This window comes from Peromyscus eremicus, chromosome 11 (assembly GCF_949786415.1).
Source record: "Peromyscus eremicus chromosome 11, PerEre_H2_v1, whole genome shotgun sequence".
NCBI classification, from domain to species: Eukaryota; Metazoa; Chordata; class Mammalia; order Rodentia; family Cricetidae; genus Peromyscus; species Peromyscus eremicus.
In genome coordinates, this window is record NC_081427.1 from 25,995,623 (window position 1) to 26,023,549 (window position 27,927).

The 27,927-nt window shown below is 41.8% G+C and overlaps 1 long non-coding RNA gene across 1 annotated transcript; it reads left to right on the forward strand.

The window, feature by feature from the left end:
* The first annotated feature begins 972 nt into the window (after positions 1-972).
* Positions 973-12,334, forward strand: LOC131921784 (uncharacterized). The gene is made up of 3 exons (XR_009382092.1): positions 973-1,021; positions 5,406-5,510; positions 12,162-12,334. It is a non-coding gene; the product is annotated as an uncharacterized LOC131921784 (long non-coding RNA).
* Positions 12,335-27,927: the final 15,593 nt, after the last annotated feature.

The following is a 27,927-nucleotide window of genomic DNA, read 5'->3' on the forward strand; positions in this document are numbered from 1 at the left end:
TTTTTAGAAGGTTTGTTTCAACAGAATCAGCTCCGAGAAGCCAAGTGTCTTTCATCTTTTCCTTAGGTATTCCTGGTGTCTTAGGGAAGACAAGCTGAACGTGGCCCACAGGGTAAGGCAGAAAGAGCACCAGCGCCACCACCTGGATGCAGGGAGAAAGAGGCATTGCACATCCAAGATGCTCCGTGTCTGGAAGTGAAGCCGTCTTGCCACATTTGTCGCCTTGCCTCTCTATTTCATTTCTAGTCATGCTGTCTTTGTTTATTTCTCATCATGTATTTTTATTTCCTGCACATATATTAATGTTACCCCCACTTTTAGTTTCTATTTTCCTGTTTAGGAAGAGGTCCAGAACATGGGGGCGGGGCGTGCTAAGCTGGGAGGTGAGGGGGATGAGCATTGGGACACCCTTTGGAGGACTCATCCAGTGAGGCTTATGTCTCCATGCAGGTTATGTGTTCTCTTGGACACACAGGAAAAGCTCCTTGGTGAAATCTGGCTTCGTGCTGTTTGAGCTGTAAGAATCCAGCTCTATTAAATTATTAAATCATTAGTCCTGAAATCAAGGGGATAGCGACAATTTTCTTTTTCTATGAGGAAAGAAAAACTACATCACCTCATCTGCCTTGAGGCAAGTGAGCTTTGTGGAACTTCGTGATGCACGTTTTCTTCTGTGTGGTACGATCCCACAGACTGATTAAGGACTCAGGGCAACAGATAACAAATGGACCTTGGAGTAATTAGTATAAGACACAAAATCTTCTTAAGCAGATGTGAGGTTTTTTTGGGCCTCTGTAGAGATTTTTCCCCTAGACAGTTCCAAAGATCTCTAGCTTAGTTACTCAAGTCATTGACAATCATCTTCTAGGTGTCAGGCCCAGAATTAAAGAAGATGGGACCAGTTCTAAATTAAGGCTAGCTTTTATTTCAGTAGTCTAGATAACCGTTTATGATGTCAAACATTCGTAACCATGGTAACATGAATACCTGTGGTTCTCTGAGGATAACCCATGTGGCATAGGTACAGAGGAGGGAACCTGGATCAGTGTGTGTGTGTGTGTGTGTGTGTGTGTATGTGTGTGTGTGTCTGTGTGAGTGTGTATGTGTGAATATGTCTATGTGGGTGTCTCTCTGTGTGTGAGTGTGTCTCTGTGTGTATGTTTGTGCATGATTGTGTTTCTCTTGGTGTGTAGTGTGTATATGTTTGTGTCTCTGTGTGAGTGTGTATGTGTGAGTATATGTCTGTGAGTGTATCTCTCAGTGTGTATGTCTGTGTATGTGTGTGTGTGTGTGTGTGTGTGTGTGTGTGTGTGTGATGATACAGCACCTCTATTTGTTATAAATGCTTTACTTTTTATCTCCTGTCTGTATTCATGTTCTGTGACACACTGATTTTGGCACAAACATCTCTGAGAATTGTGGAGGTACAGATAGTTATGACTGATGGACTCACGCCTAAGGATGACTGAGATGTCCAAAGTTAGAGCTGTGAGTTTGGTTCCACGACCCAGACTTTCATAAACAGCACTGTTTCATTGCTAGCATCTGTGTGTCTGAGTCTTGTACTCCCTATGTATTTTTTTTGTTTGTTTTTTTTCAAGACAGAGTTTCTCTGTGTAGCTTTGTGCCTTTCCTGGAACTCGCTTTGGAGACTAGGCTGGCCTCGAACTCACAGAGATCCGCCTGCCTCTGCCTCCCGAGTGCTGGGATTAAAGGTGTGCGCCACCACCCTCCAGCTTTCCCTACGTATTTTAAGTGGTTTGATTTTGTTCTGATCTTTAAAAACTCACAGGTTGGGTTAAGGACTAACTTCTGCTAGGCTGAGGTTTTGAGAAGGAACTTAGCTGTTTTCCTTCTGGAGGGATCATAATAGTACTGGAAGTTGAGGGCTCCATTTAATAGCTACACCTCAAAGTTTAGCAGAGTATAGCGGGTCTAAATGTTTCAATTTTGACTTAGAATTCCTATTTGAACTCTTTATACCATCTGAGATAAGGTTGGGTGCATGACATCTGGCCAGCAAATACGATTTGAACTGAACCTTTAAATTTTAGAATTGAACAGTATTTAAATGAAACTTTAATGAATAATACCACACACCCTGACAGTGCCCGCCTTTCTAAACTTGGTTTTGATCATGACTTGGCAGAGTTATGTGAAAGCTATTCCTCCCTCCCTCCCTCCCTCCCTCCCTCCCTCCCTCTCTCTCTCCTTCCCTCCCTCCCTCCCTCCCTCTCTCCCTCCTTCCCTCCCTCCTCCTCCCTTCTCCCTTCCTCCAACTTCTTTAACACCTCTGTGACAAATAACTGATTTGGCTTTTGACAAACATCCCCCTCAGGACCAAGAACTTAAAATTATACTCTGAAAAACCTTTGCATTGATTTTTGGTAACAATAAGAAGGATAGCATGTTTGCTGAAATAAGTTTCAAGTAATTTTGAAATATGTAAGATCGAAGGTAAAAGACCCTTTTGATTCCTGTTCCAATGGTGTCGCCACTGCCTTTGCTCAGGAAGCAGGCTTCCTCACTCTCTGGGTTCGTTGGCTTTATCATCACCGTGACAGAATGCCTAGAATAAAATCTTAAGAGGATGGATTTCTGGTCGGACAGTTTCAAAGGTCTGAGTTAATCTTAGTGGGGAGAGAGTGCCAGACCAGATCACTTGATGGTGGACGACAAGGCCCAGGGAAAGGTAAAGCCTCCAATAGGCCCTGCTTTCCACAATATCTCACCTCGGAATGGTCTACTCAGTTAACGTGCTGTGGAGACACTACTATGGGAACACACAGTGCTGTACTTTATTTAGCACTTAGACATTTCTCTTTTTTTCTTTTATTGAAAATAGATTTTTTTCATATAATCTGATTATGGTTTCCCCTCCCCCTATTATTCTCAGTTCCTCCCACATCTCCTCCCATCCAGATCTGCTCCCTTTCTATCTCTTATTAGAAAACTAAAAGGTTTCTAAGGGATAATTATACAACAAAAATATGGTAAGGTAAAACAAAAATTAACTCACTGGGATAGAACAAACAAAACAAAAGAAAAACAGAAGGAAAAGAGCCCAAGAAAAGGCACAAGAAACTGATACAGATGCATAAATCTATTTGTTCATATACTCAGCGATTCTATAAAAGTGTAAAACTGGAAGTCATAATATATATGCGAAGAACCTGTAGAGTATAAAAATAGAAAAAAATTAAAATTGTTAAAAAATTGCGGTGGAATAATCCTTCTGTACACTGTGTGAATATATGTCACTATGATTGGTTTAATAAACAAGCTGATGGACCAATAGCTGAACAGGATAAAGTTAAGTGGGAAAGTCAAACTGAGAATGATGGGATGAGGAAGGGCAGAGTTAGAGAGTCACCAGCTAGATGGAGAATGAGTAGAACACACAAAATGGGATAGAGGTAAAAAGTCACCAGCCCTGGGGCAACACATAGATGAATAGAAATGGGTTAAGTTGTAAGAGCTACTTAGGAACAAGCCTGAGCTATTGGTGGAGCATTTACAATTAATATAAGCCTCTGTGTAGTAATTTGGAAGCAGCTCCTGGGATGGGAAAACTCTACCTACAAAAAATTGAAAGAAAAAGGAAAAAAGAAAAAAAGTAAAAGCACCAACAGGACACTGTGAGACAAGGAACTGTCAAAGATCCCCATGAGTTAGTTTCCTTTTGGCCATCTACTGTTGGGAATGGAGCCTACCCTTAAGAGTAGTTTGTTTCCCTAGTGAGACTCCCTTGGAGAAAACTAAATTTTCAATTGTAAGTGGTTATCAGCTGGAGATATCTTCTGGGTTGGGCATGGGGCATGTGTCCACTTCTCCTTTCAGCTCTAAGATGTCATCTGGTACAGCCCTTTGTAGGTGGTATGCATGCTCCTCAGTCTCTGTGAGTTCGTATGTGTGTCAGTCCTGTTAGTTTAGATGGTCTTGTTTCCTTGGTGTCCTCCATCCCTCTGGCTGTTACTCTCTTCCACAAGATTCCCTGAGCCCTGAGGGGAGAGATTTAATGGAGACATCCTATTTACAGTTGAGTGTTCCAAAGTCTCTCACTCTTTACATATTGTATCTCCTATACATTTCTTAATAAGGTCACATTGATAATTAAGATTAATTATTCCCCTCCCCATGTTTATAAAGGTATAACTTACATATGATAGGATTCTTTAATAGAATTAAGTGAATGCTTTGAGATGATTACTGACAATTATATAAAATTATATAATCTATAACTATAATCAAGATATGGACTATCTCCATCACTACAAAAATGTCCTCTCTGTACCTTGAAGTCAATGTGCTTACATCCTCAGGGAAGCATCATTTTGTTGTAGACCACCATAATCTTGCTTATTCTAGAATTTCAGATAAATGAATCATACCATTGGGTGTACTATGTAATTTTTGAGACCTAACCATATTGTCATATGTATTAATAATTCATTTCTTCTTATTGCTGGTAAACAAGTTGATCAAAATTGCTTTATTCACATAGCAGCTTGGGATATTTGGGTACTTTTCAGTTTGGGTTATGATGAGTCACACATTTAATCCCAGCACTTGGGAGGCAGAGCCAGGTGGATCGCTGTGAGTTTGAGGCCAGCCTGGTCTACAGAGCAAGTTCCAGGACAGCCAGGGCTGTTAAACAGAGAAACCCTGTCTGGAAAAACCAAAAACAAACAAACAAAGAATTGATGAGATGGTTCAGTGGCTAAAGTCATCAGGCTTGGATGACTTGAATTTGAATCCTGGGCACCACTTGGTGGAAGGAAACAGCCAGCAGCCACCCACAGGTTGACTTCTGACCTCCATACATGTGCCAAAGCACATGCAGGCCCTCCAGAAAATTAAAAAAATGGAATAAATAATGGAATGCAAGGCATTTACCAAGTCTATTTTTATAAGTACTTTTGCTCAGTTTGTAGTTTCCTTTTTATTCTCTTCATTATTTCAAGAAGCAAAGCTTTACACTTTGATGAGGTCTACTTTCAATTTTTAAATGCCATAAATCATTTTTTCATATATACATTTAGGTAGGTGTTTTATATATCTTGCTGAAGTTATCCTTCAATGACTTGAGAAATCACTGCCTGATGAAATATTTTCCTTTTTACAAGTTTTATAGCTTTGGGATTTATTGTAGATTTGTGTTCCTTTTTGAGTGACTGTATGCTGTGGATGGTGTAGATCCAAGTTCTTTTTATAGGGTATCTGCTTGTGTGTGCATGTGTGTGTATGTCTGATGTGTGAGCATAAGTGTGTGTGAGTGCATGTGCACAAGTGCCATCTCGTCTAGATGGAGGTTATAGGGCAACCTTGAGTATTGATCTTGATGTTTTGATTTGTTGAGACAAGGTCTCCTTTGTGTTGATGTTGTTGGTCTCTACAAACACCAGGCTGCCTGATCCTCTGACTTCTGGGGATTCTCGTATGTCAACAGCTTCCTACCTCACCGTTGGAACATTGGGACTACAGATGTGTGATACTGTGCCCTGTGTTATGTGAGTTCTGGGAAATCAAACTCTCGCCCCAAGCTTGCACAGCAAATGCTTTACCCAAGAAGCCACTTTCCTAGCCCCAGGGTATCTCTTACTTAGCAGCACTTTTTGTTGGCCATTTTGATCCTGGATTTTCTTTTCACCCTGGGTATTTTCATGGAGCAATAATAATTGAAGAAGAGATCATGAATTTAGTGGTGGGCGGGGCATGTGAGGATTTGGAAGGACAAGAGAGATTATGTATAGGGATGATGTAGACGTGGTGCTCATACAAGAAGTTCTCAAAACATATAAAAATGCACTCAGACACTTCCCCATTGTTCTCTCTGGATGCACATCAAGGAGATATGAATGACTTTCCATCCTTCAGATAAAGTGAGCTTAAAGAACCCTAACTGACCAACTATGTTTGGGTTAATATGGGGCCACCAATTCTGTTTCATCCATCTGTTTTTCTATCTTGGTATCAACACAATTTGGTCTTAATCATTAAAGCTTTACAAGTCTTCAAACCAGCCAACATCAACCTCTTCAATTTTCAGAACTAGGAATTGAATTCAAGGCCTTGAACATGTTTGATAGATACTGAGTTCCACCCGTGATCTTCCTTTATACCTTTTTTTTTTTGTAAATTTGAGACAGACTCACACTCCATCTCTTAAGGGTTCCATATTCTGACAGCGCCACTATGGGATTAAGCCTTTAACATAGAAACTTTTGGAAGACAATTAACATCCAAACTGTAGCACCTCACTAGGATATTTGTAAGCTATATGTGCAATGCTTTAAATGTTGTATTAGAAATAAAGGTGAAATAGTTATCAAGCCTGTGTTAGAAAGCAGATCTGACAACATCAGGAAAAGGTGTATAAAAGTGGACTTGCAGTATGACCTCAGCTATGGGACAACACAAAAGAAAAGTATGAAGGTTAGTTATCTCTGGAATGATATTAATTTACCCCCATCTTCCATTTCTTTTATATGAATTTACACATATGGTTTTAGAATTTATTTATTTATTCTTTGATAATTTCATGCATGTACCCAATGTATTTTGATCATATCCACCTCCTTCCTCTCTCCCTCCCAACTTCATGCACACACACACACACACACACACTTACACACACACACTCACACATACACACACTCTCACACACACACCTCACTAAGTCCACTTGGTACTGCCATATACACATGGGTGTGGACTTATCCATAAGAGTGTAAATCAGTAAAGTTGTTACTATAAAAGCTTCAGGAAAATGTGAAAGAAATCAGTTCCATAGTTAATTTACTCAGGATTGGTCATGTTGAAGCATAGCCCCCAACTAGAACACACAATTCCTAAAATCATAGGGTCACACTAGTGTAAAAACAACCAGTAAGAGATAGCCTAGGGCCTCAGGGGACACAGGGAAAGGCAATGTGACTTTGTGACCAGTGATAGGTCTTGCTGAAAACAATGACCAGTTTTTCTAGTAATAATATTATTGTTTTCCTGATGATATCCCTGTGTGCCAACAGCACTCTTCCTCACTGAAAATGAGAAAAGGGAGACAGATCTTCGATACTGAGTATTAAGGGAAACACTTTCACAACCACAGGAAAGAGTCGTACCTCCTTGAGTCGACTTGAGAATCTATGCGTATCTCCAGAGAGTAACTGTGTATTTGATTGAAGTTTTATTTATATGAGTATTTCGATTATTCTTTTTTTTTATTATTGAGTATTCGCTAACATACAGGTAAATGCAGTTCTCAGGTGTTGGTTTGATGAACTGAGCTAATGAAGAAAGATATTAAACCAAAGAAGTTCTCTTGTGACTCCTTTCTCATCAAATCCCCAGCCCTTCCTCGATCATTTTCTGATTTCTGTCACCACAGGTTGGTTTTGTTCTCATTGGCATTTTTTTTTTTTTTTGTGAATGAATCAGATAGTTATGGAGTTTAGACTTCCAAACCTCCTTTGATATTTCTTGCTCATCAAGTGTGATCTTTCTTTCTTTCTTTCTTTCTTTCTTTCTTTCTTTCTTTCTTTCTTTCTTTCTTTCTTTCTTTCTCTCTCTCTCTCTCTCTCTCTCTCTCTCTCTCTCTCTCTCTCTCTCTCTCTCTCTCTTGGTTTTTCGAGACAGGGTTTCTGTGTGTAGTTTTGGTGCCTGTCTTGGATCTCGCTCTGTAGCCCAGGCTGGCCTCAAACTCACAGAGATCTACCTGGCTCTGCCTCCCAAGGGCTGGGATTAAAGGCGTGCACCACCACCACCCAGCAAGTGTGATATTTCTTGCTCAGACAATAACGCTGGGAAGCCATCGACAACTCATGCAAGTGGGTCCTTAATTCAACAAACCTAGGACTAAAGTTGCCTTTCCCTTCCACTTTTGCTCAGTTTTCCTTGATGGAAACTTTTGGCTCTTGTGGAACACTCTGAGGATGCTGGGAACTGATTGTGAAATCAGGGAGCCTTGATCTGCACCCCTGTGTGCTCTGCTACCTAGTTTCACGCTCTTGCTCAATGTATCTGTGTGATCTTTGTTCCCTTTAGTTCTTCTAATCTCAGAAGGGCTCTAACTCCAATTGCCTCTGCACACATTGTTTTGCTAAGAATCTTCTTCCAAGATGAATATATGTGTACAGTCTGATGCCCTTCCCTTTCCAAAGCTGTGGTCAATCCAGCTTTCTCTTCCACCTTATACTGGGCAGCCATTACACCCCTAAACCAGCTGCTCCAGGAAATTGTCATGACTTTGCCATTCCGAGTGTAGACTCAGTCTCTTTTAATCTTCTAAGACAGTAACAAATATGAGGCTGCAATACTCAACAGAACTATACTGAAGGCTTGGAGGGAACAGAGGCACAATGTGAGATTTCCTAGAACCAGGACAGATGCAGATTCTGCAGAGAATGATGTTTATATAATTTGGAGGCCATGCACAAGGATAAGAATATGGAAGCATCCTACTTTTGCAAATTAAAAATCATATGACGCCGTATAGTCATGGCCAAGCCTCCTCCTAGGACCTTAGAAATCTATCTTTGTCAGCTTCATGGTTTAGTTACAACTGCTTCAAGAAGTTTTCGGATCCGAACTCTGAAGACTCACGTGGCACAACCATGTTACTAAAGCCTGACAAGAGTTACCAAGCCCTTATCAATACCTTGGGAAATCATGTCAGCCAGTGCATCCCACACCTGGAGTGAGAGCATCCTACAGTCTGTTTAGGGCAATGTGAAAGACATTCTTTTTCATTCTTCTTGGCCACTAGTCACGTGTTTGTGAGAAGATGAGAGAGTGTTTCAGGATCACAGTGTTTTTTCAGCATAAGGGAATGCATATACAAAGAAACTGTTAACATCTTTGAACTCCTGGTCATGTTAATAGGCTCACTTTACACACTGAAGCCAAATTCTTAATATTCCAATCTAACAGGATTTCCAAAGAAACTGTTAACATTTTTGAACTCCTGGTCTTGTTAATAGGTTCACTTTACATGCTGAAGCCAAATTCTTTTATTTTTTTAATTTTTTAAAAATGTTTTTGTTTTTTCTTTTATTTTTATTAAGAGATTTTTCTATTCGTTTTACATATCAACCACAAATTTCCCTGTCCTCCCTCCTCCCACCCCCCAAGCCTTCCTCTCCCAACCCACCCCCTATTCCCACCTCTTCCAAGGCAAGGTCTCCCATGGGGAGTCAGCAGAGCCTGGTACATTCAGGTGAGGCAGATCCAATCTCCTCCTCCCTACAACAAGGCTGAGCAAAGTGTCTCAGCATAGGCACTAGGTTCCAAAAAGCCAGCTCATGCACTGAGGACAAGTCCCGGTCTCACTGCCTGGGGGGCCCCTAAACAGTTCAAGCTAAACAACTATCTCATTTATCCAGAGGGCCTGGTCCAGTTCCGTGGGGGTTCCTCAGCTATTGGATCACAGTTCATGTGTTTCCACTAGTTTGGCTAGTTGTCTCTGTACTTTTTCCAATCATGATCTTGATTTCGATATCTCTTGCTCATATGATCCCTCCTCTCTCTCACTGATTGGGCTCCTGGAGCTCTACCTGGGACCTGGCCGTGGATCTCTGCATCTGCTTTCATCAGTTACTAGATGAGGGTTCTATCATGACAGTTAGGGTGTTCGGCCACCCGATCACGATCACCAGAGTAGGTCAGCTCAGGCACCCTCTCGACCATTGCCAGTAGTCTATAGTGGAGTCATCTTTGTGGATTCCTGGGGACCTCTCTAGCACTCTGATTCTTCCTGTTCCCATGGTGTCTTCATTTATCGTGGTATCTCTTTCCTTGTTCTCCCATTCTGTTCCATTCTGTTCCTGATCCAGCTAGGGCTTCCCGCTCCCCTAAGCTCTCTTTCCCCTGACCCTTGCCCTCCATTACCCCACCCTTACCCCCAGTTTGCTCATGTAGATCTCATCCATTTCTTTGTCGCAGAATTTCCAAAGAAACTGTTAACATTTTTGAACTCCTGGTCTTGCTAATAGGCTCACTTTACACGCTGAAGCCAAATTCTTAATGTTCCAATCTAACAGGATTTCCAAAGAGCTGTTTATTCCATGCTGCCTTCCATCTGCTTGACAGGGATTTCTCCCAGGACTAAAGGAGGCCCTTTAGAGATAAAAGATACTTTCTTCTGAAATACCACAGCCGTTTTCAAATGTCCTGAAAGATAACTCTCTAACTTCAGAAATCTAAGTTGCAATTCTCCCAGGGTACTCTTGCACATTGCACAACATCACTCGATCTATTCACAAGGTAGTGTGAAGGGAAAATTCAAACAGTATCAGTGAACGAGTTTCATAATCTTGAAAGACTGCAGACACTACTAATGGGACAAACAGAGCAAGGCACCTTCCCGTTGATATTATTAAACTAGTAACAGTTCTCTATTTCTTCTATTAGTGACCTTAGGGATGGTAAGTCAACACCCACAAATAAATGTTCCTGAACTAAAATATCAACCAAGCCCCTTTGCTTTTTCATCCGTCTAAAGTGAGTGAAAACAGTTAAAAAGTTGGTAAAGAAGGAAAGGGCACAGGCTCAACCTTAAATTTATACTGAGTAGATTCACAGAACCAGTATATTAAATACCTAAAGCAAGACTAAAATGCCTTATAAGCATATAATTAAGGAAGCTAGATAACACATATAAAACTGTTTCTGCAAAACTGTAGGCCATATATATATATATATATATATATATATATATATATATATATATGTAACTCAATACCCTAAAATCCATTATAAGACTACGATGTTGGCATTAGTCCCAGATCCTATGATTTAGTTAGAGGAGGAATGACTGTATTTACTGTCTGCCCACAGGGTGTAGTTCACTGTCCAGCAAGTTAAAGACATGCTTCTTGTGCAATAGGTTTTCCTTTTGTTTATTACCTCGTTTAAGGTCTCAAACCCAAGACTTTTGTTGACTACCATCCAAATATTTACCAGTCTAGTTTATTCCCTGACCTTTCCCACTAAGCACTTCTTTTTCTGTTGACCTCTTCAAAAAGAAAAAAAAATGAGTGATGAATCTCAGTTTCAATCCAAGCAATAGATCCACGAAACATTGGACATCCTGTGCTTTTTCATCTGTTAAATACGCATTGAGGTATATAATCCTGTGAGATTTAAAAACAGTCTCACCAAGGGACAACAACTTCAACAAAAACCACACATAGAGTGTTTCAGAAAGTTCAGTCGTGTGCTGGGTCAAAGCAATGCTTGATTAACTCCAGAGCAGAGAAGTCATCATACACAGCATGCTCCTTGATACAAAGCAAATAAGCAAGAAATCAATGACAAAAATAAATATTCATGCTTCTTAAAGCACCGCTAAAATGATAAAGCACTCTACAGGGACAGAAGGGACTCTGGTGTTATTCAGCTGGCACCTCCCACCCCTGATATTTCTATTTTTGTCCAGATATTTTATTTAGAAGCTTGAAGGTAGAGATAGGATAAGGAGGTCAATATGATCTGATGTCCTTGGCAGGGCCAACCTTTCTGTCTTCCTCATCACTAAAAGCCCCTTCCCTCTGCTGTTTCTGTCTGGCATGCACTCTTACTATCCAGCACACCCTTTTTGACCTCGTAGGAAGGAGGTTGGGCTGGTTGTTAGCATTCTGAGCCTCAACCCATTTTTGCAAACTAGTATGGAAAGATGTTGAGCCACGGCAGAAGGTTGTGTCAAAGTGGGCACTGGTTGAAAGTCATGCTTAGGAAGACCCTATTTTGTAAAATTTAGGGATACACGTATATGTTCCTAGAAACAATGACATTTAACTTAACAAAGCAGGTATCATCTTGTTAAAAGTAGCTCTCTGAGGTAGGTATTGTAGTTCAGCACTATAGTTCAAGAGATGAGGAAACTGAAAAGTGGGAACTGTAAAAAACACAACCCCATCACACAGCTGTGCATGACATGGCTTTCTGCCTTCTCACAAATTGGTCATTGCTTTTCTGATTTCTTTGAAGGAACCGGACAGTGTCAGTGAATTTGACTGGGAGACATGAGGTGGGCATAGACTAAATTTTGGGGGAGGGACATGGTTATTTATTTATTTATTTATTTTTTTACTTTTCACTATGAACGTCTTGATTATTTAAAATTTGTTTTACAAGGAGCATATTGTAATTTTTTTTTCCAGAGAAAAATTAACGAATAAAACGAAGCAGTCGTAATTCATCCTGGCTCCAGAAGCCTGTTCTTGTGACAGAGTTCCAGGGGGAGAGTGCCAGGAAGTAGCTGTACCGGGTGAGCTGAGGGTTCAGGAGCATGAGTGTGGCTGTGAGAAAATAAAGACCCCATCTGTATTAGTAATGCTTTGTATTTCTTTAACACCTAATCTGAGTTGTCCCCAAAGCTGAATAAACAGTCGTTTATCCTCAGAGCACCCTGTGAGCTCCCGGGTGTGGTCTGGGAGGGTGTGGGGTTGAGTGGTGATAGGCCATGATTAGCTTCTACCCACACTTAGGGATTCCAGCCCCTGGAGGGAAATCACTTCAGCTCTCTGAAGTGATGCCTCCCATCACCCTCAGCTAAAAGGATCATCATCTTCGTACTAATTTTCAGCCTCAAAGGGATGCTATTAATTAGCCTAAATATTAACGGGCAGGAGAATGAATGCCAGATGCTCAGGATGAATGAATGGAGGATTTTACCCAAATCTTATAGCTGGCAGCTCTCTGGGGGAGGAGGCGAGGCGACTCGCAGCCAGTCCCAGGAGGAGACTAGAGAGAAGGAACAGCATGGCCACTGTCCTGGTGCAGTGCCCCCTCCTCCTTTAACCACAGCGGACCACGTTCCCTGCCTCCACTAATTAGAAATTACTTCAGCACATAAACAGGCACTTTACAATGTTTTCTTTTTACGACGGGCTGCACGCTTCTACTCTCCAGTGGGAGAGGGAACCAGCGCTGGCTTTCCCCCTGTCGCCACCTCCTCTGCAGTCCCATCCCTACTCAGCCACAGAGAAAGCTTCAGCCACTCAGCCCAGCTTGGGAAGGAGTTGGTAAAATGGCCTTCAACATAAATCTCGAACGGCCTAGAGCTCTCAGCCACCACCACAGACTTCTCCCATCTCCCTCCCCTTCTTCCATCAACACGGTCCAGAAAGTTCCCTTCATAGAAAGCCTCATTATTGACAGGACACTCTGGCTCAGAACACCCTTCCCATACACCACTCCATCCAGCGGTGAGTGATAACAACGCTGTTTGTGTTTAATTAGCCCTTGGGTTACGGGCAGTTTGTGTTGAGGGTGTGGCTGTTTTAGCTGGTTATAGAGTTGACAGAAATATGTGTATTGATGCGGGTCCCCTGTGTGTGCCCTCTCGGTACTCTGGTCTGAAAGTTCAGCAGGCCCTGGTTCCAGTGCTTGTGGAGGCAAATTACTGAAGCCTCCGGGATTTGACGCCATTCCATAAGACTGGAACAATAATGCACCGTCTCCGGGCAAAGGTCGACGATGTTTATCACCCCGCTGCTGCTTGGCTTCACAGAACTAGAGCAGGGTCTAGCTTTGGAGACTTCTCCCCAGGCAGTATTAGCTGGCCACACGCCCTGACCCTGCGTGTCATCTGTTTATTCCTCGTATTTTTAAAATCATGTCTCTCGTAGGATGCATGTCATGACTTACATTCACAAAAATAACTAAAATAGAAGCATGATTATAAAATAGTGGATTCCTGAAGACAAACATTGCAGAATGTACGCTCATCTAAATCTGTGTCATCCTTTTCAAACTCATCACTTTCGAAAATTAGACACACATTCCCCAAACAGCAGTATTTGGTAACACGTTTAAGGAATTCTTACCTGGGGCATGGTAGGTGCAACTAAGGGAAAATTTTCTTAATTTAAAATGAACATATATTCAGACGGAAAGCTCTGGTTTTCCTGTTATCTAATTTATGTTTATAGTCAAACCTAGGATAAGCATCGTAGTGCCAAATACATATAAACTATGGAAGTCATTTAAAAGATTTCTTTCTAGTCTTCGTTTCCCCTTGAGTTTTGTCCAGCTGAATACTTAGTGGTGCTGAATCTTCCTCCTGAGGGTAATTTAGAGCTTGGGAATTTAATTCCACTATGTTGAATTCAGAAAGTATTCATCCAGCTGACTAAATGGAATAAAAAGATTAACAGGGTATGTTTGGATTGATTCTTTCTACCAGAAACCATTAGCTGATTCTAAAGGCAATACATAGGAGACTTACCAAAAATATTTGAACAGTGGCAAGGTCATTGGGATAGGTGCCCTCTCCCTGGGGAGGCACGGAGGGCACCGAGGAAACAATTGTGCCAGTTATTGGATTCTCAGGAAAATGAGTACAGTGCACACAATATGCTGGATAAAACTATTTTGTGACGGCCGATAGCAGTTTTCCTGCTGCAGAAACTAAAATTAGGCTGGTGTTAAAGTCAGAAAATAGGTAAGCTGCTTCAACAGTTCAGGTTTTCTTTAGTCGTCCTGGTTTATTTCTGCTGTCTTGATGGAAGTATGGGTCCACTTTCCCCCCTGAAGGTATCTGGCCTGGAGGACCAGCTGATACTGTGACAGTGATGGGGTTGCTTTTGGCTCTCTGCGGGGAATATTTCTGGTTAGTAGAGGTAACCAGGTCTGTTGGTCTATTTCTTGGTTCTGTCCCCACTTCTTCCCCAATTGGTTAAGTCACACATTTTAATTACCCAAAGAAATAAGAAAAACCAATGAACAACATTCAACGACAGCTTCTTATCAAAGAAAGGCATATTAGGGCCTAGGGAGATGGCTCAGAGGGTGAGCTTGCTGTGCAGACAGGAGGACTGAGTTTCGATCCCCAGCACTAGATAAAAAGCCAGGCTTGGCAGTCCACACCTGTCACCCTAGTGCTAGGGAGAGAGGAGGGGGGCAGAGACAGGTGGGTCCCTGAAGCTCGTTGGCCAGCCTGTTTACTAATCGGTGAGTTCACAAGTGTGCATGGGCACATACAGACACACACACACACACACACACACACACACACACACACAGAGAGAGAGAGAGAGAGAGACAGAGAGAGAGAGAGACAGAGAGAGAGAGAGAGAGAGAGAGAGAGAGAGAGAGAGGCAGATTAAAATGAATACCATTCTGTGAGAGGGTGAAATTATTATTATTATTATTATTATTATTATTATTATTATTATTATTATTTTGAGACAGGGCTTTTCTATGTAGCCTTGGATGGCCTGGAACTTGCTTTGTAGACCATATTGGCCTCGAACTCAAAGATCTACCTGCTTCTGCTGCTCTAGTGCTGGGACTAAAGGCATGCACCACCATGCTTGGTCAAGGGGGTGAAATTATTAAGACCCCTAAGGCAGTGTGATTATAGGACCTACATCATTTGGAATAACCAGGCTTTCCAAGATTTATTACTTATCAACAGCTGACCCTGGGAATTTACCTATTACCACAATGCCTCAGTCTTCCCATGAGCCAAATGCAGTTAATAATTATACTTTCACAGGCTTTTTAAATTAAAGTTTTAGTAAGCATACAAAATAATGATCTTCTCTATAATGTTTAAGTGTATGTGTATATTTATGTTTTGCTCATGTTTGTCTTAGGGTGGTTTTATAGATTAAATGGTGTCATATCTATTATACCTAGCACACATACTGCATATGCTAACTTCTGATCAATAAAATGGTCATTTATGAAATAGTTACAAAGAAACACTGAAAAATAGTATTACATATATATCTAATAATTATTATCAAGTAGGCTTGGAGATGGACTTTTTAATCAGGTGTTATTCTAGACAGAAGGGATGAAAAAGATGTATTTCTTGCACTCTTGTCTGGAGGGAAGGAAAAATATTAACTACCTGGTTGCATGGAAGGATCCTGAGCAGTAAGCTAGAGGACCTGTACTAAGCAATGTTTCTCAACCTGGGGGTTATGACCCCTGGGGGGGGCGTCGAATGACCCTTTCATGGGAGTTGCCTAAGACCATTAGAAAGTGCTGGGTGGTGGTGGCACATGCCCTAATCCCAGCGCTCAAGAGGCAGAGACAGGCAGATCTCTGTGAGTTGGAGGCCAGCCTGGTCTACAGAGTGAGATCCAGGACAGGCTACAAAGCTTCACAGAGAGACCCTGTCTAGAAAAACAAAACAAAACAAAACAAAACAAAGCAAAAGGACCATTGGAAAACAGAGATACTTACATTATGATTCATAACAGTAGCAAAATTACAGTTATGAAGTAGCAACAACTATAATTTTATGGGTTGGGGGTCACCACAGCATGAGGAACTGTATTAAAGGGTCATAGCATTTGGAAGGTTGAGAACCACTGATATAGAGGGTCTGCAAAATCCAGCTCAAGTGGCACATGGGTCTTGGATGGGAAGGTGTGTAGAAAGCCTAGATAAAAACAAAGTGAAGCAAAATTGTCTCTGATGCTTTAGAGTGTCTAGTTTTGTCAAACAAGGTCAGGTTAATCAAATTAAGATCATTCTTAATATAGTGCTCCCATATGTATAGTCAGATTCCCTGTGGAGATGATATGGTATCAATGCAGGATGGAGTAAGAGGGGCACTCCTAATGTATTGATGCTTGTTTTTCTGATTTCCAAAGCTTCATTCATTGCTGTGGAATAATCCTTTTGTACACTGTACAAATTATGCTGTGACTGGCTTGATAAAGAAGCTGATTGGCCAATAGTCAGACAGGATAAGGTTAGGTTCTCAACCTTCCAAACCAGACTAAGGGCACTGGGAAGAAGAAGGGTGGAGTCAGAGGAGTCACTAGAGAAACATGAAGAGGAAACAGGAGGTACAAGATGAAAGAGAGGTAAGCCACGTGGCAGAATGTAGATGAATATAAATGAGTTAATTGAAGTTGTAAAAGTTAGCTAGCAATAAGCCTGAGCTATTGGCTGAGCATTTATAGTTAATGTTGAGTCTCTGTGTCAGTTACTTGGGAACTGGCAGGTGGGAAAGAAAAGCCCATCTACAATTCATAGGGTAGAAGTCCAGCCTGCTAGGCCTTTGTCTAAAAGTATGATTGGTTTGGGCTGTAGTAAAGAATGAACCCAGAGCCCAGTGCTTGCTGGTCAAGGGTCAAGTTCTCCACCACTGAGCTGTATCCCAGCCTCTGAAACTATAGTCCTATATGTGATCTTCCAGCAGTCAAGCTGTGAGCAATGAGAAGTGATGCTCCCTGCTCCAAGCACCCTACATGTTTCCTGTGAATCAGTTGCATTCCAGAATTGGCCTCAATATTTTAAATATCTCCTGGATTCAAAGTTGTTCTTTAATCTTATGTCCTGAGCATTTGACTGTGAGCTGCCATGAAATCTCAAATCTGAAGCCCACTGTAAACTTACTGACAATTTTGTGCGTAAATCATTGTGTAGTTTGTTTAGAATCTGGTGCTAAATATAGCTTTATTTGTTTTCCAGAGATAGTTCTAGAATATTTCTGGTATATATCTTCTTTTGATGAGAATTATGGGGCTGGTTGCCAGAGGGTTCACAAATGAAACAAGAGGCCTGGTTACCACAAACACGTGGACCCTGGTGGCAGGCATCACTTTCCTTGGCTCTGGTTTTTGTCTTTTGAATTTATCATGTATTTTGATAGAAGCTATCTTAGTCTTTTATGATCAAAGGGAGGTTATAAACAAGCAAACTAAATATATCATGTCATCGTCATAAATCAAGATCTAGCTATCTATGTGTATATTAAGAACATTCTTGGGCACTTTTAGTTACTATTAAAAAACAACTAGTAAAACATTTATCTGTGCTGGAGATAATCTCCATGGAGATAATGGAGATAATGGAGATGGAGATAATGTCAATAATCTGAGTTATGGCTCGTTGTGTAAGAGGAGGCTGGAAACATGATAAACCTGCCAAATTGCTGCTGAAACTCAGGGGCCTGGCAGCAGATTTTGTAGGTGTAGTATGCCACACAGAATGCTGACTTCTACCCGTGACTTTGGAACTTCATTGTCCTAGAAGGAGAGAGGAAATGTCCAGAGCCTGGAAAAGCAAATAAGCTTCACTTCCACGTACAATGTATCCCCAGAGCTCGAAACTTAAAAATAGACCCCTGTAGGGCAGAATGGTTAAGGCATGCTGCATCTTGACTCTGTGCGGCTATGAGTCCATCTGTTTAGACACTAGCAGAAGTAAAGAGAACAGCCTCAGGGACCGTGGCACACAGAGAGATCAGGCTCTATCTGGCAAAGCAACAGAGACAGTGAATTATAGAGAGAAAAGTTTTTTTTTTTTTTTTTAACAAAATTCAGCATTGCCCCATAAGGAAATTCCCTTTCAATTAACATCCAGATGACTCCCTTTATTCTAAAATAGTTATTGGAATTAAATGAAGAATCACATAGGATGGAGAGGATTTTGAAGTTTCAGGATTCAGGATGACCTTGAGGGCTGTCTAGGGATACATCTGTGGAATGGAGAAAGGAAGGGAGGAGGGATCACACTGCCATCATGTCCCGGGCATTTATGCTTTTCTATATCTTTTCCATCATGGCAGCCTTTAAGGTAAGCAATGGTATCCACTCACTTATCTTTTAAAAACAGGAAACCAACCCAACACCTTTCTTTCCTCCCCACTTCCCAGTACCGTTTGCCCTTTTGGAAAACAGAAGCAACTTGAATCATAGATGGTAAGCACTTTTTATCCTTAGTCTCATTTTGATTAATATTTTTAATAAAGTTCCATTAAAAATCTCCTTAATCAATTTTAGAGATATTGGCTCTAGTGGATCAAGTTCTGGGGATTAGGGGCAATTTGAAAATGTAAAAAAATAAAACAAAGGGGGAGTCCATCAGGGTAACTTCCCATTAGAGATGAAATGGGATGCCCGACCCAGCAGTCACAGAAACTGACATGTGTGTATCGGCTAATCTCCTTTATTGGAAATTATCTATAACATCACAAGAAGCAAAGCAACTAGCTTTCTTTTCCTTGACTCTGCTAGGTAGAAAAACTCTTACCAATGGATAAGAGATCTCATACCTTGCTTGCTAAAATTCCATGTACCATCATGTAGGTGTCTAGTTTCAAAATGTGAAAATTTGTCCGAAGTGTACTCCAGGCATACAGAGCTTCTATAGTGACAGAAACATGAATGGGAAAACCCCAAAGAGAAGGAAAGTTGGAGACGATCTTGTTCAAACTCTCAAATTTATGGGTAAGGAAATGAAAGTACAAATGTGGAGTTTTATTGAGAATAACAGCTCCAGGATTCCAGTTCTTCCCAGGTCTTAGTACAAAATGCCTTCACTGTCATTGCGGCAAGACCTCCCCTCTCCCCCGACCAACACCTCCCCAATGCACAAACACTGCTGTTTCTTTTCTGGGTTGTGTATGATTGCAAAGCTTGAGATAGTTTCAGATGGAATCAAAAGCCCCAAACTTCATTTAGAAACAAAGGCGGCAGGAAACGAGAGGCGAAATGGTCAAGTCACACAGCTACCCATGAGTGTCAGAGTTGGAACTGAAACCCTGCCTTCTTAACTCAGTCTTTTCCATTCTACCAAGGGGGTCCATTAGCCCACTGAGGGAGGGAACCCCCCTGAAGTTGCTCCCAAGCATAAAATCCTGTGTAGCAGGATTGAAAAGGGCATGGCTTGAATAACATGAATGCTTCACTTAAGCCTGCAGCAAGCAGGGATTAGCAGGGCTAATTTTACTTATTATTTATCAGTCCAGGATTAAAGGCTCCTCCTGGAATGCGCAATTCAGCGTTAGTGCAGTTACATTGGGGTGAGCTAGACCACAAGGTCAAATAACTTCCCTTCAGGGTGATACCCGATGTCATCAGCTCAAGCAAATCTAGACCTAAAGGTGCTTTGGGTAAAATTTAACCCATAACTAAATAATGAATGTTTTCTTAAGAATTAAAAAAAATTAAACATTTACTTGTGTGTGTGTGTGTGTACACACACGCTGTGCACACATGCACCATGGTGTGTGTGGGGAGATTAGAAGACAACTTGCGGGATTCAGTTCTCTCCCTCTCTACCCTGTCAGGCTGTCAAACTTGGTGGCAAATGTTTCCACCTGCTGAGCCGTTATCTCTTCAGTCTTCCCTTCTCTTCATTTTCTTTCACTGTAACAGAGAGCATGTGCATACGCAAGAAAGGAAAATCAGGAGCCGGGGCCTCAGAGACAGGTTGGCAAGAGTCTGATCAACCGTGAGAAGTCACACTACGTTCTGGTCTTTATGGCCAACTTACCACTTGAAGTTAGAGGCTAGCAGGGTCCCAGGCGAAAGGGTGAGCAAGGCCAGTGACAAGCTCCAGGAAGATAGTCGGGGACCACAAACAAAAGCCAACACCAACAAAATGAAAATGAACAAAACACAAAAGCCAGGAAGAGCTTTTAAGCAGCACACTACGATGAAGTGCAGGAAGCAAACAGCAGAATGTCACGTTCTCCATGCAGTGTACACATTTTCCCTCTTGCCTATTATTCTTTACGGGAGCCAGGGGCAGCAGGCAGGAGTATATATGCCTACACAGGACTTTGTACACAGATGTTCATGGTAGCATTATTCATGGTAGCTGGCAGATGGAAACAGCCCGCCTGTCTAGCAACTGATGAAATAATTTGTATGTATACAATGAAATGTTATTTGGCGATAAAAAAGAAATGCTGACGCATGCTGTAACAGGGATTAACCTTGAGAACACTGCTGAGCTCAAGGAGGCAGCTACAAAAGGCCGCATAATGACTTCACCTCTAGAAAATGTGCAGAGCCTGGGCACAGAAAGAGAACGAGTGGGTACCCAATGCTGTGAGGCCTGGGGAGGAGGGGCTGCGGGTGACCTTGGAGTTGCATTCTGGAGGATGGAAGGGGATAACCGTGAAGGCTGCTCAGTTCATGAGCATACTAAGAATCCACTGGTCTGTGCAAAAGAGTGGCTGTTTCGGCATGTGAATTATCTCTAAATAAAGTTATCTAAAGGTGAAAGAAAAGATGAAGGACAGTGTTTCTTAAAAATGGCAACATCCCATTGTTTGAAAAAAAAACTGATTACATATTTTCTGTTGGAGTGTGGAAAGGCTTCTTGGTGGCTAACTTGGGATTTATAAGAAGTCAGTAACAGACGTGCTTGACCAAGGTAAGAAGTATGTAGTTGAAAGATGTGTCCATGCACTCAGATTCACTCATTCAAGGAGTCCAGATCTCTGTGTGCCTGTTACATGTTAGGTACAGGACTGGGTTATTGACTGTCTGGGATGGATGACACAGAGCCCTTGACCTCCTGGCTCTTGTATACAAGCCAGTGACAGATGACAAAAGGAAAAACGTATGACATGAAATCAGCATTCATATGTGCGTCAGAGTGCCACAAAAGAAAGCAGCAATGGTGGCGATGGCACTTTTCTGGACTGGGTGGTTAGGGACAGCTCCCTGGAGGTGTCACTGTGAAGATAACCTAGTGAAGGGCATGAAGGCCATTCAAGTGGTTTCTCACTGGCAACTTCATACTGATAACTGTGTCCACCTCCTCTGGCCATCGGAACACTTCCAGCCTGTTGTTTACCAGGTACTTTGCACGGTGGGAAGTCTCTCTCTGTCAACCTTTCAAGCCACCAACTTGGACAGTGGTAGATCATGGGTCATAATTATCACCTAGAGGGAGAGTGTGAGGGGTTTGTCCAAATCAGGGCCAACTGCAGTAAGAACTAAAGATTAGGGTGCAAGCCTTGCTGGGATTAAATAACCTAAACAGCAATTCTCAACCTGTGGGTCACAACCCCTTGGGGGGTTGAACGACCTTTTCACAGGGTTAGCCTAAGACCATGGGAAAACACAGATATTTACATTATGATTCATAACAGTAGCAAAATTACAGTTATGAAGCAGCAACAAAAATAATTTTGTTGTTGGAGGTCACCATAACATGAAGAACTGTATTAAAGGGTCGCAGCGTTAGGAAGGTGGAGAACCGCTGCTCTAAAGCAAGCTCTTTCTCCGACTTTGCTTCCTCAACTGTCCCTGTTTAAAAAAAAAAAAAAAAAAGAAGAGAACTGGATTAGTCAGGGTCCAAACAAGAAGAACAGAAACCATCTTGGATATTTACAGCAAGGACTTCAATGTAGGGAACTAGCCGCACAGTTATGGCGAAGCAGAGAGTGGAAAGAAATGACACCAGTACCAGTGAGCTAGCCCAGAGGGGAACCATTCACACAGCTCACCTGGAAGGAGCTACTGATAGTTAGCTACGCCTGGAGGGCCAAGATCACCTGACCAAAGCTGAGGTCATGGCAGCTTGTCTGCTAGGCTGTGGAATCTTCAGCTGTTGCCTGAGTAACCATCTAAGGTGGAGGGGTAAGCAACATAACTGAATTCCCCCTGAGCCCCCAGCTTCCCAGCTAACACAGCGCTTCCCAAGAGGGTGAAAACCAGGTAGAACCTCGGGGACCAGGGAGTCTGGGGAAGGGGCCTGCAGGGGCCTGTTCTCTGCAATGCGGAGGGAGGGCAAGGGATAGATCTGAGGGCAGTGATGTTCAGAGCGATTGGAGGGACTGAAAATGGTCTTTAAATATTCTTAAGTATGCACCACAAGCCTGGTCATGTGTTAGGTCGTCTCACACAATTGTTCCCATTTTGTCCTAAGTGTCTTTCTCTGAAGGGAGGAACAAGTATCAAGGTTTTAAAGGGGAAAGCCTCGGCATCAGAAGGCTTTTGGAATGTGTTCGTAAGATTCTCCTGCAAAGACAGGACTCTATTCTCCTTTTATTGCATTCTGGGCACCTCGGGAGGTTAGGGTCAGGGCATATCTCCTCCCTAACTACCGACTTCTTTCACCATTGCAGTCCCCAGGTAATGTGTTCATAGCTCAAGTTGAGTCTTTGTTCTCCATACAAGCCTCGAGTACATGAAAACGCAATCTTTTTAATTCCAGCCTAATCTTGTGTCAGATGGAATTGTTGGAGTTAGAAAACCAGTGATGTGAAGCATTTCTCTGGAGTAGGTGCTCACACTCACGCTTCCCCTCTGTACTGCAAAGATGAGCGCAGATGCCTCTACCACTACATCTCCAGACGCTAAGACCCATTTTGAGGGGTGGAGGTGTTTGCTCCAGGCAATGAGGTAAGGCACTAAAAGTTCCAGGGTGGGGCTTTTCCTCCCAGGATCTCAGGTGGAGCTTCCAGGTTGACAGCAAAGTCCTCCTTTCATTTATAAATGGACTGTGTTTGCTCTGGAAGCATCTGAGAGGATAAATCTGGGATCCCACAGAAGCCACAATGTTATTTTTGCACTGTCTTTTCTCATTATAACCTCGGCTCCAGTCTCTTCTTTTTTCTTTCTCAACTTCTGTTTTCTTTGGGAGGAGGGTCGCTTCTACTGTGAAATGCATGCGTACGTACACACGCTGGATGTTCTTTTTGATGGTGTGGTCTGAAAGAATGCAAAGGTGGATCCCCTGAATAGTGGTTATTTTTATTTTTAATGTAAAATAGTTTTCATACAATATATTTTGATTGTGCTCTTCCCCTCCTGAAATTCCTCCCAGGTTCTTCCTACCTCCTTTCCACCTAACTTAGTGTTCTCTCTCTCTCTCTCTCTCTCTCTCTCTCTCTCTCTCTCTCTCTCTCTCTCTCAAAGAAAAATAACCCCACACAAATGAAAATCAAAACAAACAAAAAGCCAATAAGACAAAGCTGCTAAGACAGAATGAAGCAAAAAGTCTACAAAACAGCAACAAGCAAACAAAAAACCGAATCCATGGAGTTGTGTTGACCAACTACCCCCAGGTATGGGACCTTCCCTAGAGTATAGTTGATATACCCAGTGACCTCTATTGGGCAAAACTTATTTTCCCCTTTGCCAGTAGGTATTAATTGCAAATATCTTTTGAAGGTTAAGGATGGGACCTGACGGCCAATAATCCCCTATCTCAGTGTTAGGTCCCCATTTGGCTGGAATTTATGCAGGTCTAATGTGCCATGGCCATACCACCCTGAACATGCCCAATCACATCTAAATAATCTTATTCCTGTGTGATATTAGATACTTGTGTCCTTAATTATTTAAAAAGTCACGGATAGCAAGTGCTATTTTAAATCTTAGAAGGTGTGCACTAATTTTAGCTTGAGAGGTATCAAAATATAGTTGAGATCTGAGCAAATATGCAAACCCTTGATTTCAGTTCACCTTAACCGGCTTTAACAGGCAACGTTTCAGGGAGCCTTCTGTGGTAGGCAGAACAATGGCCTTACTAACGTCAGTGTCCTGATGGGTTTCTGATTGTACAGTCTTTCCTGTTATTGTCTATTATGCTATTTCCTTTATTGTCTTCCTAGTATGCTGAGATTTATAGTTTACGTGCTGTTTTCTTGTTTAATGACTGTTTCTAGAAGGTTGTAAATTTTGTGAGGGCAGGTTGTCTGCTTCATTCATGGCAATATCTGCTGCCTAGCAGAGTCCAGAATTACAGGCTCAATACCTGTTTTCTAAATGTGAAAACAATGTTCCTTCTAGATATGTTCTAGAAATGAAGTGACAGTATCCTGTGCCTTTTACAGAAATAATCAGAAATAAGCTTCTGTAAGGATCATACATAATCTTTCCCAGCTTTTTCAACTGTAATCTTTGTAAAACACAGAATTACTTCCATTTATTTTAGAGTATCAATTAAAAGAATCATGCCACCGAGTACCACACAAGAGCAATGTCTATTCGGCTAAAATGTTTTACTTTGAATTATTTTAGAGAGCTGATGGTGGAGAGCTTGAAGTCATATGAAATTACTGTGATTTGCATATTTGAGGCAGGTCATGGAAGCCCTTTATCCTGGATTGTCACAGTTTATTCAATTCTAACTTCCTCCTAGAAAAAGAAATACTCAATGTTTGGAATCTTACCCACCATATAACAAACATCAGTATTCACTCTTGGGATGGTTTTCTTTTGCATTTAAATTACTTTCAGTTGAGCCTGTTTCCTCTTGTGATGTGAAAGCTGCAAGAAGTTCTCATTTCTTGGGCAAGAATTATTCTTGATTATTCAAGATGCTCAGAAACCATTTATCAGTCATCACCTGTCCTCATTATTCCATTGCGGCACGATTTTGAGATGTTTTATGCTAATCTCTAAAAATATCCAAACTTCAGGCAAGACCAGGAGTAATACAGCAACCTTGGTGTCAGGGTGCATGTTAAAACATTGCTCTGATTCAGAGAATTGAAATGCAGTTTACTATGGGAGAAATGATGGAAATAACCCAATGGAAATAAAAGATGAAAAAGAAGAGTACCCTTGAGCCCTGTGGAGGCAGAGGATTAGATCTGAGGGTAGCTGGTACAGCTTGCAAATGTGGACATCTCTGGAAGCAACAGCAACATAAGAATACAGGGGCACACAGAGAAACCAGCTTGAATGCATCCCTGCCCACAGTGCTCAAATCAGTCACGAAAAGTATCAGGACACCTGAGTACATTTTTTAAATTTATATTTATCACCCTTTCTTTCTTGCTGTGTTCTGACTTAACTTCTGCATTCTCTGGCAGCTGCTACTTCAGTGGATGCTCCACCTGGCATTCAGATGCCAAGAAGCAATCAAAGAGGAAGGGGGAGCTCCCAAAGCCTCACTTACGGATGAGTCAGTGGAGCTCATAACAGTGCTTGAGAGAGAAGACTGCCAAACTCAGTCACGCAGGGACTCACGTTTTCTATCAGGGGCATCACTGTGTGGAGCATCACTGTTCGGAGCATCACTGTGCGGAGCATCACTGTGCAGGAGCATCACTGTGCAGGAGCATCACTGTGCAGGAGCATCACTGTGCAGGAGCATCACTGTGCGGAGCATCACTGTGCAGGAGCATCACTGTGCAGGAGCATCACTGTGCGGAGCATCACTGTGCAAAGAAGAGTGTTGGGCACAAAGTTAAAATCAGGAACACAGACGTTCCCTGGAAGACGCAGCAGGAATAGGGGTGCCAGGAACAGTAGCCCTTAGTGACAAAAAGAGGCAAGATAACACTGAATTTGTTCGGGAAGAGAAAAATGTTGTGTGATTATACTAGATTAGCCATATAGAAAAAAAGTGACAATTTAAATACACATATGTAACATAATTTAACACCTATTCGTGATGCTTTGTACTAATTGAATCATCAACAATGATATATTACTGGCATTATTTTAAAAAGTTTATTATTATTAATTTTTTTCATAAACGATATTTTGACATAGGCAGGCAATAACAATTGCTAAAAAATAGGTCATGAATTTGAAGCTGAGCAGGGAGAGGTAAATGGAAGGGTTTGGAAGGGGAAAGGGAAGGGAGAAATGTTGTAATTAAAATACAATTTCAAAAATATTTTGATCGTGTTCATTCCTCTTGCCCAATTAGTCCCCACTTCCCTACCCACCCAACTTCATGTTCTTTCTTTCTCTCTCAAAAACCAAACCAAATCAAAATAAAAAGTCTCCAAGAATGAAAATCAAAACCAACAAAAATCACAATAAGACAAAAAATACCAAACCAATCAAAACAAAAGGCCCACAAAAAAACATGGAGTCCATTTTGTGTTGGCCAACTATTGAAAATGGGGTCTTCTCTACAGTGTGATTGATACATCCGGTGTTACTCAATTAGAGAAAACTGATTTTTTTCCTTTCCTAGCAGATATCCATTGAAAATAGCTTCTTGGTTAGCAGTGGAACTTTGTGTCCAGTTCTCCTTCTCCAAGATGGAATTTTTGTCCGGTTTGAACTTGTGCAGGCCTTGTGGATGCTGTCACAGTTCCTATGAGTTCATATGTGTATCATCCCTTTTGTGCCCGGAAGATGTCATTTCCTTGGAGTTATCCACCACGTCTGGCTCTTACAGTCTTTCTGCACCCTTTCCCACAGAAATCCCTGAGCCTTGAGGAGAGGTGTTTAATAAAGACATCCCATTTAGGTCTGAGTGGTCTGCAGCCTCTCACTCTTTGCACACTTTCCGGTTTTGGGTCTCTGGGCTAATTTTCCTCTATTTCCACATGTTTCTCTGATGAGGACTGAGTGAGGCACAGACCTATGGATATAGCAAATGTCATTAGGCGTCACTTTATTGCTATATTTACTTAGCAGCATAATAGTAGCAGGCTTTCCCTTAGGCTCCATGACCTATTTAGTCTCAGGTTCTTGGCCATATTAGCAGTGTCAACTACGGGTTCCAACTCATGCTGTAGATCTTAAATCCAATCGTGGTTGGTGACTCCCATACAGTCTGTGCCACTATTGCATTAGTATATCTTGCAGGCAGGTTGCTGTTTGTAGCATGAATCTTAAAAGTTCTTATTAATAAAAACAAACCTGGAGCCAGGTATTGGGGTGAATGCTGGAAGATCAGAGAAGCAGAACAAGCCACAGCTTCCTCACCTTGCCAATTCCTCAGCTGATCCTGTTTCCTCAGACTGGAAGCCTCTGAGTTCTCATTCATAATGAATCTCAACTGAACTGTTGCTCAAAAGCCTAAAAGCTTAACCAGGCTCTAGTTCCTGGTCCTCATGCCTTCTATACCTTTCTGCTTCCTGCTATCACTTCCTGGGATTAAAGGTGTGAGTCACCATGCCTGGCTGTTTCCAGTGTGGCTTTAAACTCACAGAGATCCAGATGGATCTCTGACTCTGGAATGCTAGGATTAAAGGCGTGTGCTACCACTGCCTAAGCTCTATGCTTAATATTATGGCTGTTCTGTTCTCTGACCCCAGATAAGTTTATTGGGGTGCACAATATATCAGCCACAGCTGTTGTAGATCACAGGGTTCAAAGCTAGTGATACTGATGATTACTTTTCTCCTTTGGTAGCATGCATAATACTTTCCCACACTATGAACACTAGTTGAGAAGCTGCTTCTGATTGGGCACCAGGTTGAATCCTTCATGTTTGATGATGTAAGCAAGTGGTATCTCC